The 18,567-nt window shown below is 42.6% G+C and overlaps 1 long non-coding RNA gene across 1 annotated transcript in view; it reads left to right on the top strand.

Annotated features, from left to right (window-relative positions):
* The first annotated feature begins 1,165 nt into the window (after positions 1-1,165).
* Positions 1,166-18,567, top strand: part of LOC308478807 — a 43,388-nt gene continuing 25,986 nt past the window's right edge. The window contains exons 1-2 of the long non-coding RNA XR_013987296.1: positions 1,166-1,353; positions 1,686-1,772. This is a non-coding gene — a long non-coding RNA (uncharacterized lncRNA). The remainder of the gene's footprint in view (positions 1,354-1,685; positions 1,773-18,567) is intronic.

Here is an 18,567-nt window from a genome sequence, read left to right as displayed (position 1 = left end):
ATATTGAATACGCTCAGTCTAGGGCTTGTTCCTGTGCGTAAATGGAAAGGAAAGTGTGAATTGGTGCCCTAGAGATTCTCTCTTCGATTCTTTCTGAGACCTTCGGATGGAGGGGGCATTGGTACAATGGCACGACAGCATGTAGCTCTCAAGCATATGCGTGGAGAAGCTGATGAGTGATTATGGGTTAGAGGGAGAGAGAGAGGTAGCGAGGAAGCTTTCACAATGCTTCAAAGCAGATTTGACTTTGACCCCTGCATCACTCCACCACCTATGCTTCTCATTTTATGACCTTGCCATGCTGCGTCTCTTTTGGGAGGCCTCCAGCTTATGAGATGCTGCTTCGCAAGCAGGAGAGACAGATGGCAGCTTTATAGATTTGGGGTAGGGGGTGGGGTGGGGGTAGGGCACTAGGGTGAACGGAGAGTGATCTGCCCAAAAAAATCGGCTGGAACGAAAAATATATCAAGGTACTCTTTTGTTTTTGTTTTTTTGTCCACACATTTCAAACAGAACTGGTTTGCGTACACTAAATCGTTTTTTTGTTGAGTGCAGATGTCCGACATGGAAATAACCCTTGCCACTCACAGAGATAACAATGGTCTTATTCACAGAAACCTTTTGTCAAGTCTTGTTTTCGAAGTCTTGACAGAAGGAGGGAGGGGGGTTGTTGAGAAAACACCCATGCAAGGTATTATTGTGAAATAATTTTCATTTAGGGGAAAAAATATCTCTCTCTGGGCAATGCATAAGCAGCCATAAGCACTCATCCAAGACTAACCATCCCTGCATTAGGAATTCCTAGCCACTGCTTTTAAACTGTGCTGTAGTTTATTGTTTGCTGTAAATCAAAGCCGAATACCACTGTGTCTGTTAGAAAATCATTACAGTGCCATTAAAGTCGGAGTCGCAGGCCTAGCAAACATGGAATTTTTTTTTCCCCACCCGAGTGGGAGGTGGGTCTGCAGCACGCTGCCTCCTCGCCTGATTATGTGCAAACCAGTTCTGGTCAAGAGATACAGCTGTCACAAAGCACTCAACAGATGGCAGTTGCTGGGTGAAGGCTCATCCATATTTGGGCGCTCGGGTGACATCTGAGAGCCTGTGTGTTCCATAAATGCTCTCATGCAGCCTTTGCAATGCAACGGAAGGCTTTGCAATGCAGAATGGCAACATTCATCTTTCCCAGGAATAGAGATAAATTGAACTGCCCTTATGAAAAAGCACTGCATAAAATGCTCAAATTTATTGTCCTTTAAAACTTTTAACTGTTATGGAGAGAGGTGGCTGGAAAAATGGAGAGGCTGACAAATTGGGAGATGGATCCCTTTTTTACAGAGATGAAAAACAGTGGTAAATTCGTATTTTAGCCTTAAAAGGTTCTTTAAAGATTGGTTTAACTCACAAAGAGCAGCAATTTCTCTCCTGATGCAGGAAACTGTGAGGAAGTAGAGAGCTTTGGAAGGCAATCGTACTGATCAATTCCTTTACAAAGAAACTTAAAGCAGCCAAAATAAGACAGAGTTTCTTGGGGCTTTTCATGCACTGTAAACCTACCTAGTGGCTTTATTTTAAATTAAGTTTTAAAGTTAATTCATATTGGAGTCTGGATGCTGCTCAAACAGATGCCTTGTATCAAGCAATAGAATTGTGCTGTTTTAAAATGCCTCTCTTGTTTCTTTCAGGAAAACCCTCTGCCTGTGTTGGACTAGAGCGTGGGAGAGCTGTGTTCAAATTCCCACTCAACCATGAAATTCACTTGCCAATCTCAGGTCAGTCACTGTCTCTCAACCTAACCTACCTCACAGGGGTTGTTGTGAGGATAAAATGAGGAAGCGAAGAACCACATAAGGCACCTTGAACTAGGAAAGGTGGGATATAAATGTAATAGGGACACAGGTGGCTCTGTGGCCTAAACCACTAAGCCTCTTGAGATTGCCAATCAGAAGGTCAGTGGTTCAAATCCCTGTGACGGGATGAGCTCCTGTTGCTCTGTCCCAGCTCCTGCCAACCTAGCACTTCAAAAGCATGATAGTGCAAGTAGATAAATAGGTACCACAGCCACGTGAAGGTAAATGGCGTTTCTGTCCACTCTGGCTTCCATCATGGTGTCCCATAGTGCTAGAAGCGGTTTAGTCATCCTGGCCACATGACCTGAAAAGCTGTCTGTGGACAAACGGCCTGAAAGTGAGATAAGCGCCACACCCCATTGTCGTCTTTGACAGGACTCAACCGTCCAGGTGTCATTTACCTTATTTTACCTTAAATGTAAAAATAAATAAATGTACAGAAACTCATGAAAATGCCAGTGCAATGTTATAAATGTCTACTCAAAAGTCAGCCCCTTTAAGTTCAACGGAGAAGGACTGAGTGGATGAGAACTGCATCCTATATTGATATGACATTATTTGTGTGATTGGCAAATGCTTTCTTCCCATGCCAATTTATCTGGTTGACATAGTTACCGCACACCTGTCCTGGCATGCATAAGACACACCAATGCCAAAGGCTTATGCCCTGTATTATACACAAAGTGTATCCTGCACCAAGTACAATATCTTGTGGCCTCCACTGTGTAATAGATGAGACACCCATTTGCAGTCTCAGGGCATGGATGAAATCAAAGGAATATCTCCCCCCCCCCACACACACACCTTTCATTTCACACCTAGACAATAACCACTTCCTTTTACACATGTGTTCTTAAAATTCCTTCCTTCAGGAGGAAGGGTGGGATATAATCATCATCATCAAGTGTTCATACATGTTGTTTTGTTCAGAAACAAGGCTCTAATTTGATAGCTTTGAACTGAATGAAAAAGCCTTAAGGCATCTCCTTCCTCTTTATTCTGCCCGAGTATTGCTTCTGCCCCAAACTCCTGCCCTGATGGTGCTACTGCTGCTGCTGCTAAATCTGCTCCCAAAAAAAAGGTAGAGCAGGTATTTGGTTTCTCCAGTGGGTGGTTCTGCATTTCCCTCCTGCTGTTTCCAGAAGAACCTGATCTAAAAAGAAGTGCTTTCAGAGGCTAGTTGTTCTGTGGTAATCCTCTTCCTGCCCTGTCCTGAAGAGCTTGCTCCAAAAGTATCACTTTCAGAAACATGGACAAGCGGTGAGTCAAAATGACATCACTGTTTGTTTATTTGCACAACTACATTTTTTTGAGTGACCACAAGCAGCAAGTATAGCTAATTAAAGCCAGCTAGTTATTTAATAAATTCTTTCCCATAAGAAGTTCCCATAAGCTGCTTCCTTCATAGACATGCCCATTTCCCAACAGCCTCGTCTTAAGGTCATGGGAACCTTCAACCACAACGCCTACTTTCCACTTTGGTAAATGATTAAGTGGCTTCCAGTTGCTTCAGGGAAATGGCACCCCAAGTGTTCAAATGTAGATTAATTCCAGGTCACTTTTTGTCTGTTAGAATGTTTGTTTGGCGCAGGGTTATGAGGCTGAGCTGTGAACCACGATAACACTAGTTCTAATCACACACACACACCCCACCACAAGTTCATTAGGAATGAATAGGCAAGCCACTATTTTCATCTCAGCTCTCCTCCATTCTACAATATTGGTCCTACCTTACAAGGCAGTTGTAAAGATAATTACAGGAAACACTTGCTGAATTCCAAAATCACTAAATAAATGCTTAAAGAACCACCCAATACTGTTTGCTTGGAATAAGCTGCAGCATGTTCAATGGGATTTGCACCCTAGGAAGTGTTTTTAGATATGGAGCCATGTATTAATGTATTTGTACCAGGCATTTGATGCAACGTAATTCACATAAACACATAGATGCATATGGTTTTCTCTTTTACACTGTATGTGGTTCTTTTGTTTTGTTGTGTTTTTGGGGGCGGGGAAGGGGAATCATACAGTTTATCTTTTAAAATGACAATGTTGTGCACTGCATACCCATATTTCTCACTGTCTCCCTACAAGGTCTATTGCTTTGATCACAGTCAGATTCTGATTGTTAGCACCATTTTCTAGTGTGATCAGAAAACTATATACACTAGACAAAAGTATTACTTCATGAAGCATATACATCCTGATGTATAATGTAGGGTCAGTAACTAAGGTTAGAAACCTGCATGTTTCATGACAATACCTCACCAACCGTAGCTCTACCAGTCTTCAGACTGGAATAAAAATGTAATGTTTACTTCTGCGAACTTTATACTCAGCAGAAGACCAGCATGTTAGACAAAGAATATTCAGGCCATGTTTGGTTATCACACTAAATCACAGGGTAGTATTCAACTAATTTTTACTCTGCAGACCCTTTGAAAGTAATGACCATCTACTAATTTCAATAATTTTACTTTACTGAAAGTAAAACTTAGTTGAACACCACTCTCAAGTTGGCTTGTTTCAAGCAAACCAACATTTTTCAAGTTGGATGAAATTATTAGCAAAATGAGAAATGAGAAGACAGTTCCTGAACTCCTCATGGCCACACTGGAAGCCAGGAAGGGGAGGAGAGAATGTGAGCCTGATGTTTGCCTAGGTTTGCTCATGCTACATTAAACTATATTATTATTATTATTATTATTATTATTATTATTATTATTATTAGCCTCCAGTGAACTCAAGGTGGTGTACATGGTTCTCCCTGCCTTGTGAGGTAGGTTAGGCTGAGAGACAGTGACTGACCTAAGGTCACCCAGTGAACATCATGGCTGAGTCGTGATTCAAACCCTGATCTCCCAGGTGGTTTAGTGTGACATCGGAATATAATTTCCTTTTTTGTTCTGTGCAACTGTACAAAATAATTTCAGAGCTGCTGCTAGGGGAGGCAATAGCACAAAAAGCATCCAGACCCTCCAAGTGTCCCTATTTTCCAGGTACAGTCCTGGATTTACTGAAGCTGTCCCTGTTTCTGATTTGATCCGGGAATGTCCCGCTTTTCCTTAGGACGTCACAATTTTCATTGGAGAAATATTGGAGGGTATGAGCATCACATAACGAATTGCCAGTTCTTGAGCTGGGTATATGCTCATCATCACTTACTGTCTGATGAAAGCCCAGATTACATTTGTTCAAGTTGCTGCTGTGGCTTTAGCCCTAGCCCTTCTGTCAGCATTTTGCTGCGCGATTGTAAAGAGCAACCCTACGCATGGCAGAAGGCAGATGCTGGCGATTTAAGCAGGGCAACCCACCACAGCGCTTTTACTCAGCTGATCCTTAATGATTTAGCATTTAATGCAGTTCATCTTTCATAATGCAGAGTTCAGAGAGACACAGCTGCTACTGAGGATGCAACAATACTGACCTCCCAGCCAAGGGCAAAACATGGCTTCTTTCATTGTCTTTGCCCCTGGAACCATAGGACCCCTCAGCTGTGCTCTGAAGGTGAAGGTGAAGGAGACTACAGTACTAAAAAATGAAACAATTAACTTCTCGTCAATGAGTTCTTCCCAAAGAAAAACTGTAACTCTGATTTTGATACAATTAATTTTCATTAGAAACTCAGCCTCCTTCTCAAACTGTGGAAAGCAATCCATGCTATCCAATTATCCAGACCACTTTCAGAATTAGCCAGAGCATATGGCAAACCATGCTGATTGGGAATCAATTTCCTGAAGGTGTCATGGCCAGATCACCTTCTGGTGAGCTTTTGACTTAACGGTGGCCTCTGCCCACTGCAGAAGTGGGCAATCTATTAAGATGGTTCACCCCAGAGACTAATGGATCCAACTAGTTTTCAGAGAGCTCTGAGCTGTTTTCCATCTGGCTCATCAGTTAAAGCACTGGTCAATCTTTGGAACGCAAAGATGAGCCAGGAAGTTGACTTAAGTGCACTGAGCATCCTCTCCTGACTGGCAGAGTTCAGAAATCTCTGTGGTATACCTCAAAACTAGGAGCAAGGAGTAAGATGGCTTGAGTACAGGTGAGAAAACTTCCTAGTGAATGTCACCAAACACTGGCATGCACTTACATTTGAGCCTACTCAGTGGTAATGAAAGTGTTGAAGAAAGCTTACTTCTCCACTGTGTCCTCAGTTGGCTGTCCCGTGGAGTTGTTTAAGAGTGGCTAAACGCTTATTGCATACTGGCTCTAGGGAGGTGATAGAGCCACCTAAAGCCCACTTTGATACGTTTGCTAAGCATTTTGAGGAGAAAACTGTTTCCCTCTCCTGGGATTTAGATTACATCATTGGTGCTGATGAAACTGCTCAGTGCTTTCTTGTCCCATATTGCCTGGGAACATAGACAAGGCCATGGACAAGAAACTTGGCCAAGTTCATACAGCCACTTGTGGCTAACCATTGCCCCTCATGGGTTCTAACAGGGGGAGGGGTCGGCAGGATAGGTCAGCAAAGTAATTAATGCCTCACTTCAACAAAGAATGGTTCCAGGCTACTATCTTCAGAAATGCTTCTCCCAGCATTAACCTACCTGGACCCCTGGATCATCATCCAAGGCCCTACTCTGGGTCCCTCCTCTGAGAGGTTGACGATAAGGGAGAGGACCTTTTCAGCTGTGGTTCCCTACCTGTGGAACACTGTCCTCAGTGAGGTCCAACTGGCACCTTCACCCACATTATTTTGGCATCTGGTAAAGTTCTACCTTGTTTCCAGGCCTTTCGCGGATGGAGTTGATTTTGTTTTTATTTTTAGGGTGCTGTTAATGCTTCCTGTCGCTGTTTTGGGTGGGTTTTTGTCTTTGTTGCATTAGAAATTGTTAATGTTCATATGACACCCACCCCCCATTTGTGGTGTGAAGCAGAGATGTTTCTGAGACACTCAAATGGAGATCTAGGCCATGGCTGCAGTCTGAAACACACTCACTTGAGAGTAAGCTTCACTGGATGCCATGGGACATAAACACTGATAGCATTGTGATATACAGAACTATTTTTCCTTATATTGAATTCACAATTTAAAGGCCTCTTATGGTCCTCCAGCTGAAGAGAGAAGGGCCACCTTAAAAATCTGCTTGACCTCCTATAACAATGTCCAAAGTTTTTCTTCATAGTTACTTTTCATCAAGTCTGAGCACAGAAACAGTAAGTTAATATTTCTGCTGTTCGACCTATCATCAAATTGGTTGCTTTTAAACTCTGCTCCCTCACCACCCCCACCCCCACATCACAACCACCACCCAAAAGCCTTCCTTAATGCAATAATCTTCTGTTTTCATTTTGTGCTAGTGGAACTCTGGCAGAAAGTAGATTATATAGCAAGAGTGCATCTACCTCAGTTTCTAACAACATCTGTAAATTAGGATTTGAAAGAAAAAGAAGCAGATTATATGAACTTTCATTACAATTACAATGCCACAGAACAACTGTTGCCTAGCTATGATTATGGCTAATCCCTGGACACTCTAGCAGAGATTTTAGGTTTATAATGTCTTATTCATAAAAAAGAGCAGAAGACATGCATGTTCAGTTGAGTCTCCAGTGGAAAAAGAGACTCAACACACTATTTGATCAAATCCAATGAAGAAATGGCATGCCTTAAGAGGAGAATCTAAAGATATTTCAGAAGTTCTATTTTTAAAAATGGACATATCCCACTGAAACCACCATTTCTGAGGCACCTCCAGACTGTTAGTATTTTGTGGAAAGATCTCAAGTTCATATTAGGAAATTTAGATTTGCCCAATTAAAATCGTGGATTAAAGCAATCTGTTGCCTTAGTGCAACAAAATGTGAAAAGTGTGGCACTTAAAAGTGTGGCATGAACAAACAATTAAGGAGAAGACATATGAACACCCCATAAGCAAAACAAGCTGAATGCTCATTTTCATATATTCTTCCCCATGAACAAGTCAGGATGAATGCTCAAGAAAGACCAGATATAATCTTGCATCCCTGTAAACTTTGTGCCAGCAAATCAGGATGGTTGGTCAATAAACAGGTCATTTATAAGAGCTTCTGGATTGACCAATGTGCTAGTGGAATACTTTCCCCTTAGGGTATTCTATTTCACCTACTTTGGTTCCATGACAGATTAATTCCAGGTAGTGTGGGATTGTACTGCCTAGCCACGCCTCTGCCATTCATTGCATGCCCTTGTGGCCTTGCTCCTTTTACGCCTACACATTATACACAGTGTCTAAATAGGAGCACAACATGTGTGCAAGCCCAGATGTGGTGGCTACTGCCACACAATCATTTCTCTGTTATCACCTTCCCCCAGAAACTATTAGCCCTGTAAGTGAAATGCAGGGGTATAAGGACAAAACCTGAAACTCTTTGATACATGCAAAAACAATGATTCTATTCCTAGTATGAATGTTCTCCCTTCGCTTTGGACTGTTTCCACTGCAGCCCTAGCCAGTGAGGTGTTTGGATAGGTGAAAATGTGGGTAGCCATGGTATGGCAATAGAGGAGGGGAAAGGGTTCTTCACACTTACCTTTCGCAATAGAAAGCTGCCTGCATCCATCCTTGGTCAGCTCTCCACTTTCCATCCATGCTGGGTTAGCTCTCCACTCTGCAACTTTCACTCACATGGTGTCGCATGTGGCAGCCCAACCTCTATCACAATAAAAGGTCTCAGCAATGAGAAGTAAAGACAGGAGCACTCTCCTCCTCTGTTGCTACCCTGTGGCTGTGGGCAATTTCACCTAACGAACCACCTCACCAGCTGCCATCCATATCCCCGCAAAGCCAGTTGCCTACAAATCACTTGCAAATATTCACATTTTGCATTCTAGAAGTGAAAACTGATACACATGAGATCAAGCAAAGAAGTGACCGCAAAACTGGAAAGAACACCACTGACAAGTGTGGGGCGGGGGGAACAAGGAATTACAGGTGCTTGAAGAAAGTTTTATTTCAGGTCTGATACATTGTAATCCTCCTTCAAGGGACACTTTTGGTATAGCTGTTTCCATTGAGTGTATGAACCACTATACAGTGGTACCTCGGGTTAAGTACTTAATTCATTCCGGAGATCCGTTCTTAACCTGAAACTATTCTTAACCTGAAGCACCACTTTAGCTAATGGGGCCTTCTGCTGCTGCTGCGCCGCCAAAGCACAATTTCTGTTCTTATCCTGAAGCAGAGTTCTTAACCTGAAGCACTATTTCTGGGTTAGCAGAGTCTGTAACCTGAAGCGTATGTAACCTGAAGCGTATGCAACCCGAGGTACCACTGTAGTAACTCTGATTGGGCTTATAGACATCCAACAGACCAAATAAGTTACAGCTTCCTTCATGGCTTTTTCTTGTTCTAATGAAAACATAATTTTTGTATTTCAAATGGACTTTGAGGAGATCTGACTGTTACATACTGGGCAGACAAAGTCTGGGGTTTAAATGGTTAACCCATGTCTGTGATGCTCACTACAGGTTTAAGGCAGAGAAATGAACCTTGTAGCCTGAAGAAAATGAGTTAGACAGTTTGGGAGGAGGTATCTTATGTAACCATATTTCACATATCTTTAAAAATGTAAGAAGGCTCCATGGCTCCTACTTCATCATACTTGATTGTATGTTGAGCTACCAGTTAAATTAAAATGCAGCTACCTAAGATGGCAGGTCAGAGATAGGAAACAGTTATTGCAAGGATGTTGATCAACACTGCCTTCGTTTTCATCATGCAGTATTACGCTTCCTATTGTTTCTGCTGCTACTTGGTCTGGTTTCTATGTGTGGGTGGTAGAACTCACTAGAAGGATTATGAAGTTTGCATGCCAGAGGAAAGGAGCAATCAAAAGGCAGGGATTGAAACCCTACCACGAAGCTACTGGCGCTCATGTTGGTGCTCTTAGCCAACAGGGCATGCATGTCTCCACCAAAGGATGCAACCCACAGACCCCTCGAGGCTCTGTATTTGAAAATGAATTGGTTAATCCTACAGAGCACCGCAAGGAAGTGGGTTAGCTGGTTTGTTCATTAGCTAGATGGGAGGCACCTGTTTGTGCAGCAGCAGAATGATGGAATTAAGACAGAACAGCTACATTCTGGAGACAAGAGGCCCCTGTGACACAGCAAAGTCCATGATTTTGAAAGCAGAATTAACTAGGGCGTATTAATTTTATAGATTGCAGGGTGTAGCTTTCTATATATATATGCCCAGGGTTGTCAATATATCATAGGTGGATCAAACCCAAATGGACTGAAGGACAAAATTCCTCACTCAGCCAGCCTAGGGTGTACTTGTACTTTTGCATCCTCAGAATGCCAGTTCCAACTCAATTTCACTCATAGGGAAAATAGCAATGGCACTCTGTCTTACCAAAGCTCATGCACATTCCAGAAAGGCAGATGTCTAATGCCAGCCTGCCTCTTGAAGGAACATTTCAGAAAGTCAAGGGTTTCATATCGGTTGAATGCATCGGATTCCTAATTTTCAGGAGGATTTGGTCATTTGTGTGGAATGCACAGGTTCAGGTTGTGGAGTCTGTAAATGCCAGCTCCAGGTCTGAGGAGTCCCTCCCCCAGTGCCCTATAGCAGGCCTCTCTTATATTACTGGGTTCTGGTGAGTTCACCAGGTGGCAGCAACAGCAGCAGAGTTGTGCAACTTTGACCCAACATTATTAAATTTTCCGCATGTCCCCAATGCCTCAGGGCATTGTGGGTGAGTAAAATGACGTCCTTCCCAAGAGAAGTTTCCAAACCCATGGTAAGCAACAGCAGTGGGCCTTAGGGGCCCACCCATTGCCTGAGGTTGCTGCATGTTGATACCAGGCCTCTGTACAGAGCCTGATAAGGCCCTCAGCCTTAGGTTCAACACTCCTAGCTTTATGTTTACACACCGAGTTCTGTGCCTCAGCAGTATGGCATTCATAAAATTCCTGGAAATGGAATGTGATGGGGGAGTGGAAAGAATTCAATATATCTTTTGTGTCATTTTAAAAAAAAAAATTAAAAATATATTAGAGAAGAAAAGATAGGGGGAAAGTGAAGCAAGGAAAGACTCTGTTCCATTACAAAAAAAGGTCTTGAAGTTTAAAAGTGCCTGAAGCCGTTATAGAATGCCATTCCTCTGAGGTTTCCAAAGAAAGAGATTGACAGGCTCTCTTGGGGTTACTATAGGTATAAGATACTCTGCCTTAGGACTAAATGACCTATTGGCCCCCTTCTAAATCTTCCATTCAAACATGTAACAGCATTCTGAATAACAGCAGGCTTTATTCTCCTTGATTTATTTACTTCCATAGAGTTTTTAAAGCAATTCCCCTTAAATTTTAACTGGTTAATATTGTTTATATTCCTATCCCTACCCCCTTGCTAATCCTTCCATGTTCGCCTTCTTTGGATATCTGACAAGTACTCTCATGTTTAGGCTTATCACCTAGACAGTCAGTCTCCAGGTCCCTAACAATTGATCTTCATCTTCTTTGAACTCCCTGCGATGTGCCAATAGATGTGTCTAGCAATAGGGTGTCTAGAACCGATAACAATATTCACAATGTAGTTGCGTCAAGGATGCACACAGCACAATAAATCTCCTCCTGTGATGTAAACTGTGTTGGCTGTGATAATAGCATGTTGCATGCTCATCTAGATATATATTATGGATCTCAGAGTCTTTTCTCAATATATATTTGAATCATGCCATGGACACTGTGGGAGACTCATCTGTTTTCAGATGACCTCTATGAGCATGGTACTGCTCAAGGTGTAGAGAACCTTTGACCCTCCATATGTTGCTGAACTACATCTGCCATCAGCCCTGGTCACTGGCTGTGCTTTCTGGGGCTGATAGGAGTTACAGTGGTACCTTGGGTTACAGACGCTTCAGGTTACAGACTCCGCTAACCCAGAAATAGTACCTCGGGTTAAGAACTTTGCTTCAGGGTGAGAACAGAAATCGTGCTCCGGCAGTGCGGCAGCAGCAGGAGGCCCCATTAGCTAAAGTGGTGCTTCAGGTTAAGAACAGTTTCAGGTTAAGAACGAACCTCCAGAACGAATTAAGTTCTTAACCCGAGGTACCACTGTACAGTTTAGCAATGTCTGGAGGGCCATAGGATACCCACAGCTGGACCAGCCAGTCGCCAAGTGTACTGTATACTAACTTTTAGCAAGCATAAGTGGCAAGTGTAATTCCATGGTGTTGGTGCTGCTGGCAACAGTCACAGATGCTTCTATATTTTCTTCTTATTTCTGGGTTGACAACTTCAAAGGCAGGTGATACTCATCAGCAGGTTCAGTTTGACCTACAGTTGCCCCTATCACAGAGCTGATCCCTATCACAGAGAGTTGTATATAACTTCATCATATGAGGATCAAATGCAACAAAATATATCCCCTTAATTACTCTTGAAGATGTAATGTAACAACAACAGTCCTCTTAATTACTATTTCTTCTAAGTATTTCTAGGAGCTGCCTGTTTCTTATCGGTTTCAAAAATAAAAAATAAAAGTATTGTACAATTAGGTCTGTGAAACGCTTGTTTTGTAATGAGGTCTATACATTAGCCATTAATTTCTTCTGCCCAGCTAATAGGCCACACCTTCAGCTGAAAGGACGAAAACATTATAGAACAAGTTGAGTGAGCAGCTAATTGAAAAATGTGCGAATGTCGGACTGCATAATTACAGATGCAACAGGTGGATACAGGAATTTCACTGGAAGCAGTGGATAGTTAAGCAACGAGACTGAACAAATGGTGGTTAACTATTTAGGTTAACCTAAGCCTGCTGTGTGGCCTGTTAGGTTCACTAGTGTTCTATGGCAAACAGAAATACCTGGAATTGTCTCTTAATGATCAATCACAAAATATTATGGATCAATGTCCCCTTGATAGTGCTTTCCTTTATATATGCAGCACTAATGATCGCAGGAGCCTGAAGTGCTATAGTCTGAGTTATATCTTCTAAAACAGAGATGGTATTTGAGTAGGAGAAAGTCAGCTATATAATTTTCCATTCATAGATGGCATGGGGTTGCCTTGGAGATATTGCAATGCAGTAAATGGATCACTGGACAGTGGAATAAGAATAAAGAGGATGAGATTGCCAGCCTGATGTTCTAAAATGGCTCTCTGTGTTTGTATGTAACAGTATATCCTCTGTATGCGCATCAAGCATAAATCTAAGGCATGCATCCTTTTTATGTCAAGTGTGGGCAACAATTACAATTCTTCACTTACTAGAATGCCTTTTATCTTGCAAGATCCAAATCACTTAGCAAAATCTATCTAAAGATCTCTCCACTAGTACCAAAGAGCAACATTCAGTATTTGAAATTCAGCAGCCCCCTATAAGTGGTAGTTACGCTACACCCAATTTATAAAGGGAAAGCAGCCATCCATTTGGAAGTGCTTTGGAGGACTGGGGATAGAGCGAGTTTAAGTACCTAAAGAATTTGGCTTGGACACCAAGGTGTCAAAATATTTAGCTTGGCAGAGAAGTAGGTTTGACTGCAATCCTATGTAATCAGCTGATCACTATAATGTTCTGATCCATAAGTGGACTGCAATGAAGAAGTTGTTTGTTCAGTCTCCTGAATTTTTCAATATGCAATTCCCTAGCACACACACACAAAAAAAGGCATTTATTCATGGGCTGCGTCACCCCCTAAAGATGAAAATCCCATTTAAAGCTGAATACAATTCAATCAGATTAAAATATCATTAAAGGTCCTTGCCAGCTCAACTCTAACCCCCAAAGTCTACTTAAAGCGACCTCATAACACTTTTGAATAATGCTTAGTTTTACACTTTGGTGGGTCTCCAAGGGAATGGAATTCCATAATTGGGGGCTGGAAGTCACTGAGAAGACATTTCTGTGGACTGCTTCTGTCTGAACCTGGTACAAAGGAAGTTTTATTTAAGAAAACACCATTGCTTGTTCTCTGAGATAATACTGGGACATGAGAGAAGAATCTATCATATAGTATGTCAGACACAAGTTTTTCAGAACATTTAAGTTCTAAACCAGTTTGAATGGAGAATTGATATCCAAGTCATAATACTGATTTAATTGATCCCAACTATTTCTTGGAACCGGGGAATATATTCTACAACTTCCAAGTTTCCAAATGGTCTTCACATGCTTTTGCACTGCACAAAGCCAGCCAACTGGGTGATACTTCCAGATGCCACATCTGCTGACAGGACCTAACAACTGACACCTGAATGCCCTCTGCTGGCCACACAAAGCAAACAAGAAGCTGGCTGTTCTTCCTTCCCTCCCTTGATACATAACAACTGCCCTGCCCAGCCTAACCCAGTATAAGCAAGATCTACTTGCTCTGCCTATACTGCTTCTCTGTGGCCTGAAAGAAAACCAGGCAAATGCAAGAAGTAAAGAGGCACTAAGAAGTCTCCATGAGTTTGTGTGACCAGAGAACATGGAAAGCACATGGTGGGGGTTGTGGGGGGGGGGATGAGGCACCTTGAGGTTATATGCAATGGGAGGTGGGATGGTTTGCATGAACTGAGAACACAGGAAGACTGCAGGTGAAAGAAAGAGTGCCGTCTGAGGAACCATGAGGTGAAACTACACTGACCACCTGATCTCCCTTGGGTCCATCACTGTTGCATGGAGAGGAAGAGGGGAGTCATCTGTGAGGTCAGTGGAGTGCAAATGCACCAGCGGAGCCAATCTGGCTCTCCTGCCATCATGTCTGCATCATGTCAGCCTCACCACCACATTGTCCCTGTCCCTCTTCGTCCCAGGACACAGCAACAACACAATGTGAGAAAGGTGAGGTGAGTGACAGAGCCACACCATGCTGTCTACTAAAAGAAAAAGAAATCACCTGTACATTTCAACAGTGCTGTTTGTCTGCCAAGTGCCATTAGCTGAAGGGTGTCATGTCTCAAAGTCAGGCGAGACAAATTTCCAGTCATTAACTCCCATTCAGGTTATATCAACCAATGACTAGCCAGCTTAATGGATGATGATTCAGAAGCTGTAGCAGAGTTGGCTCAATCAGAAATCAAACTTGGTTATTATATAGATGAAGGAGCAAGAATGTCCTGATACAAGTTACTTGATCATCAGTGCAGTGAGAGGACTTGGCTTTCAACTCCAATGAAGTAGCTGAAGACATCCCTTTACTTTTTTCTATCCACACATTTATGGAAAATAGTAAAGTTCTGAGCATGTGGTTCCAAGCACAGTACATGATGCACTGAAGGCAGTCTTCAGCACCAACCTTGGAATTCTTTGACTTAGACTTCTTCAACAGGAATCTTTCAAGGTTACTGCAATGCCCAGGTTTTAAGCCAGGGATGGGGAACTAGTGGCCTTACCAGGTGTTATTGGACTAGAACTCCCATCACCCTCAGTGATTGGTCATGTGGCTGGGGCTGATGGAAATTGGAGACCAATGATATCTCAAGGACCACACATTCTTTTCTACACACGGCATTTCTAACAGTCCTAAAAACAGAAAACATCCCCCCCCCATACACAAACATACAAAAAGGACTTCATTATCTTGTAATAACTGTGTTGAACCTGGTGAAGGGCCATCAAGTGACAATAATAATATCTGAATCTTCACACCTTGGAGTGAATGCAAATTTGGGATGAGCCTCTTGTAATTATATTAAAAGAGCTTAGACCCAGAGCGCTTCCCCCTTAACTTTTGGAAACACTTGCAAAGGCGTGCTTACCTCTCCTGCCCCACAGGGCATAGCTGAACGCTTCACCCTGCTGCCTCTCAAGCGGAGATTGCTTCCTTTTCACGCCCTGCCTCTTGATAAACACTGCCGTGTCATGGCAGAAACAATCACAAGTGACAGTGACTGAACTGTACAAACATGCAGACAACTGATTAAGCAAAAATAAAACAAGAATCAAATAGCTCTTCTGCATAATTCCTAATTTGCATGCATAAATGAAAAGGTGGCAAGGCTCCAGGACTCTGTGCATTTCCTAGAGCAGCCTGAATAATTTGGTTTTCTGTGCTCTTTCCTTGACAGGAATTTCAGAGTTGCCTGCCCTGCCCATGTACAAAGAGATGGGGTAGAAAAATGTAACTATCATCCCACGAATCTCGAAATCGTCCCTTATTGCAGCAAACAGGCAGCATGCATAGCCAGCTGTTCTTTCACACGCTTGGTGCCAGAAGATGTAGCAAAAGGTGATGTGAATAGACAGCAGAAAGCCCATGTGCAGAATACAAATAAGTCAGTTACCAGGGTTTGGGTGACAAACTGAAACTGATTTCAAACTGGTTTGAGTGTCTTGGCTCCCATCACATTATGGGACTTTGAAATGTCATTTTGTGAGACAGCTGGGGAACGCTCTGTTAGGATGTATATGCAAAAGGCCTTCCCATTATTCCATATTAACCAACCAACCTCTTCCTTCTCCCTCCTATTGCACAGTCTCACCCACATGGATTAGATTAATCACTCCACACATGAAACATGTTCACATATTACATTAAACACAGGCACAAGCTGTTTCTACACATGTGTTGTGTGAAAGAGTGAAAACTTGTGAGGGCGATGGGGAAGAATGTCATGCGTGTGACTTCATGACGTTGTGTGTGTGATGTCAGGACGTCGGGAGTAGCTGGGGGTGGAGTCGAATGTGGCAGCTGCTTGACTTCAATGGCTGGCGGCTCTTCCTTCACCTCCTTCTGGTATCACCACCAGCCAGAGGCTGCTTCAATCCACCTTCCCCTCCATGGCAAGAGGAGGAGGAGGAGCCAGCCACTAGAGCTGAACCGTGCTTGACTCTGCACTTTGCCTCTGCACTTTTTGGACATTGGGGGGTGGCCCCATCTGAAAAATATTTGGGGGTCCAAAAGGCTCGGTTCCCAGGAGCTGGTGCCTGCTTGTTGATTTGCACAGCTCATCTATCGACTACACTGTTACTTTCAGTGAATGTTGCAGGCAGCTCAATATTATTTGCATAAACAGGTTATATACATTGTATGCTCATTAAATGTAGCATGTGAATATAACTCTACTGAAATAAGAGGTGTGTGTGTGATATAATTTATGGTCTTTAATCACTTTGACTGTAACTATACAATGATGTTTAGAATTAGGTAAGAGCTAAACTGTACATTCACAAATATGACATGGCATGTAGCTCCTGAGAAAGGACTATTTTGGAAACCAGGTTGGGAAACTACATTTGAAGCCACTTAAGGTCAAAAACAATAACGTCCCCAGGTATAATAACTAGCATGGGACACTTATTGGAAATCAGTTTTGTCACCTCTTCCCCCCCAAACCCCAAGACAATGAGCCCAGCCACCGTTTATTCACAGTCACATTACCACTACAGCAATGGAGATTTATGTTACTGCTTTATAAATGAACACTGTGTTTTATGAATGGACTCTGTATTTTGTGAATTACCTAAGAGCCATCAATAGGGAGCTCTAGAATCTGAGAGCTAACCAATTGGGTACTACCAAACAGTGACCCCTACTGCTGAAAGCAGGTAACCAGCAGGGAATGCTTCAGCTCAGCCTTTGCACTGTTGACTGAACATCCCCTGCTGTGCAGATAATGGAGAAAGTTCGTAAATTGTATCCCTTCTGGCATCCTGGCCAACTCTGTTATGCTGGTGTAAACCCTGGTACACCAGAAGCCCAGAATAACAGCAAATAAAATCTGCTCATACGTCAGTGACTGATAAGACTTGTCAACCAGTTCTTTCAAAGTATTCCTAAATTATAAAGCTCCAAAATACAGGCCAAAAGAGAGCAGGTCTGGGAAGAGCAAGGCATACAATGGGGACCACCAGTGAAAAGGCCTTGTTCCGTGTAGCTCCTGCCCTGTCATTTGATAGGGTGCCCACTTGCCCTCCTTCTTGACATGGAATACTCTCTATTGGCATTTCCAGGTCCAGTACAAAGACCATAAGAAGGGAGAGCAGGGACCTTGAAGTTCCCAACAGCTTTTAATCAAGCAAGCAAGCACACAGGTCACCTTTGTCACACTCAGGATGCCTATGTCCTGGCCAGGCCTGCACCCAATCTTGTTTTTGTACAATCTTGTTTGTCCTCAATAACCAAAATTATATTATCAACTTATACAAGGAGATAAGTTGTTTTCCTTCATTTGCAAAGAATTGTACAAAACAAAGTGGCACTAATAAAGAAAAGTTCCAGGGTGGCAACAGAAAGCAAACTAAAAATCCTTTTGCAGTTCTTCAAAACTATCCAGTAATATCAAGTTATAGGAAAACTGGTGCTATTAACAGTAATCCTTCTAGTTGGTTAATTGGCTCGGCAACTTCCATGCACACGACGTGTGATGCTAATTATTTCTCCCAAGAGTTAAATGCTAACTAATCAGAGGCAGCTACAGTTGCAAATGGCAACAAAATATCTGTGAAAGGAAGAGCAGGTTTGCTCAAGTATGTTCCAGGTAGAAATACTGTTTGTAATGGAGTGAGAGCAGTAGCTTACTTGCTCAAATTAACAAATAAGAAAGTTTTGAGAATTTAAATTCTGGATTAAAATTGATTACTTAATTGAGAAGGGGATTGTAACAAAAACACTGGGGCCTAATTTGAATAGTAGACTGCCTGGCATCTGGTGGGCAAACCAAAGCACTCGTCAGGAGAGCTATGAGATTCAGGTGAGGGTCAGATGCCTTGTCAACCCCAGCAAGTATATAAGAGGCCCCTTCGGCCTGCCAGTTCAGTTACTGCAAAAGTCTTTCAGTGTTAATTTAATGCAT

This window comes from Podarcis pityusensis (assembly GCF_964106645.2).
Source record: "Podarcis pityusensis genome assembly, chromosome: 6".
NCBI lineage: Eukaryota > Metazoa > Chordata > Lepidosauria > Squamata > Lacertidae > Podarcis > Podarcis pityusensis.
This window is presented reverse-complemented; position numbering and strand designations above follow the sequence as displayed.